A 2,752-nucleotide genomic window follows, 5' to 3' on the forward strand; every position below is an offset into this window, starting at 1 on the left:
GTAGATCTTTCATTTCCGACTTAGCATATCTTTAGCATCCTGTGATAATTTTAATCTTCCTCTGTTAGTTAATCTTTACCATTGATCTTGCACATTCTTCAAGCTGCTTTTTGTAGACTTGTTAATCCAACTGTTGGATTGTTTGTTGATTGTTTATCTTGGATATTGAACTGATCTGCAACCTTGTACTTTGAGATTGTACATCAAGATCTCCAGTTTAGGTCTATAGAAAACTTGTAATATCGATAAGTATATTGGCTTATCGAGATCTCTAGTACTCTATATTTAGTTTGGCTTGTAGAGGTCTTCAGTTCTCTATAAGAGAATTCTGGCTTGTCGAGATCTCTAGTCTTCACATCTTCACTTTGACTTATCGATAACTCTTAGTTCTCTAGTGGCTTCTTGACTTGTCAATTTCTCAGAGTTCTCTAGTCAAATTAACTTGTCGAAATCTCAGAATCCTCTAGTGAATTTTAACTTGTCGATATCATTGAGTTCTCTAGTGAATTTTGACTTATCGATATCTCTGAGTTCTCTAGTGGAACTTGACTTATCGATAACTCAGAGTTCTCTAATGAATGTAGACTTGTCGATAACTCTGAGTTCTCTAGTGAAGAAATGACTTGTCGATATCTCCAATCTTCATGTCTTCAATTTGGCTTGTCGATATCTCACTGAGTTCTCTAGTAGCTTTCCTGACTTCTCCATAAGCCATTTTGGAGTTCTCGAATGACTTCTCTATAACAATAAATCTGTGACTTGTAGAGATCTTGACTTAGAGTATTTTTCTCCAAACAGATTTATTCAACTCCAAGCTTCTTCAAAATTCTTCTGAGGCATGATCTTCTTGATCTTCTTCTAGATAGAATCCTTAGGCTTGATACTGTTTTAGGTAAAAAGACTTCAGTCTGCTCCTTTGTATTTTTCAGACTTTAAGTGTTACAAGTACAAAATACAGATTAAGATAACAATACAACTTACTCAGGGTTGACAAAATGTCTTACTCTTGTTAAAGTACAGGCATGTCTTTTACAACATAGTGAATATAGGGGTTTAGAACTTGCCATGCTAGCATAGGTTCATGTATTTGTAATGCATGATTCGTAGGTAATTTTAACCATCTTACTTGCCCTATGTAATCACGATAGATAACTTGCACATTAAACCTTTATATTGTCAAATTCTATAGACATATAGGGTCTTAACATAATTGGTGTCTAGTCAGCTTCTATCTCTTTTGTGGATGTCTGGTAGTAGGGTACTCATGCAATGAAAGTTGGTGTTTACTAGTTTCGTATAATCTGATTAGTTGTCATCACCATTGCATGCTAAGGTTAAGAACAATGACTTTGAATGAAGTAGTAATGAAGTTAGAATCCCATGTTTGTCTCATATAAGTAATTTAACCTCAATTCTCTTAGTTAAAGTTAGTTAGTACAATCTCTTAGTTTAATCAAAACCCAACTTGTTATTTGTCTTAGCATTGAACGATAGCCATATCATTGTTGCATAAGTGCATAAATTGAATTTAACCTAAACCAGTCTCTGTGGGAATGAACTAGAAAGAATTCTATATTATTAGCGAACGTGTATACTTGCGTGTAATTTTAGCGCGTATTTTCATCCTAACAAGTTTTTGGCGCCGCTGCCGGGGACTCAATGTTAATATTTATTTTATGTACTTGACATCAGTGGTCGTTAGAGTTCACTGACTCGGATATTTTACTTACTTGTTTGCTTGGTGCTTTTTCTGGTACTCTAGAGAGCGTGTATGCTAACGCGTTCTCGATCTCGCTGGAGAACACTGGATAAAGCGAAGGAAGTAGTAGAAGAAGTTCTTGTTGAGGAAAAAGTAGAAGAAGAAGTCTTAGTTAAGAAATTTACAGAAGAAGCGATCGTTGCAATGGGAGAACCAATAGCAAATCTGAAAGCTTTGATGGATTACTCTTAACCGAAGATCAATGATATTCAGTCTAGCATTGTCAGGCCATCCATCACGGCTAACACTTTTGAAATCAAAGCTAGCACGATTCAGATGGTGCAGAACTCAGTCCGGTTTGGAGGTTCTCCAATGGAAGATCCCAACATGTATATTAGAGATTTCATCGAGATCTGCGACACTTTCAAACTCAACAATGTTTATGAAGATGCTGTTAAGCTGAGGCTTGTCCCATTCTCTCTAAGGGATAAAGCTAAGTGTTGGTTGCATTCTCTACCACCAGGCGCTATTTCTACTTGGGAATATCTTGCTCAAAAGTTTCTAACTAAATTCTTCCCTATGACAAAGACAGCTGCAATCAGAAACGCTCTTACTCAATTTGCACAAAAATCAGGAGAGTCTTTATGTGAGCCTTGGGATCGTTATAAGGATATGCTTAGAAAGTGTCCTCATTATGGGATGCATGACTGGATGATTATCAATTACTTTTATACTGGCTTGGGAGCACAGTCTAGACCCATGCTTGATGCAGCATCAGGTGGACCCTTATGGGCTAAAAGCTATGATGAAGCTTATGAGTTGATTGAACTGATGGCTTCTAATGAATACCAGAACCCTTCTCAGTGATTACCTCAAGGCAAGGTAGCAGGAATTATGGAGGTAGATGCAACTACTTCTATAGCTGCTTAGCTTAAGGCTTTAATGATGAAGGTGGATTTTTTGGCTAATTATGGGGTTAATCAGATCACTAGTGTTTGTGAGCTTTTTGTTGGTGCGCATGATACGGAGCAGTGTGCTATCTCTAGTGAATCA

At 36.9% G+C, this 2,752-nt stretch overlaps 1 non-coding gene across 1 annotated transcript; it reads right to left on the reverse strand.

The window, feature by feature from the left end:
* Positions 1-2,293: 2,293 nt before the first annotated feature.
* Positions 2,294-2,400, reverse strand: LOC141715527 (small nucleolar RNA R71). Its single transcript, XR_012572286.1, has one exon. It is a non-coding gene; the product is annotated as a small nucleolar RNA R71 (small nucleolar RNA).
* Between the last annotated feature and the right edge of the window lie 352 nt (positions 2,401-2,752).

Source organism: Apium graveolens, chromosome 3 (assembly GCF_009905375.1).
Source record: "Apium graveolens cultivar Ventura chromosome 3, ASM990537v1, whole genome shotgun sequence".
Classification (NCBI taxonomy): Eukaryota; Viridiplantae; Streptophyta; class Magnoliopsida; order Apiales; family Apiaceae; genus Apium; species Apium graveolens.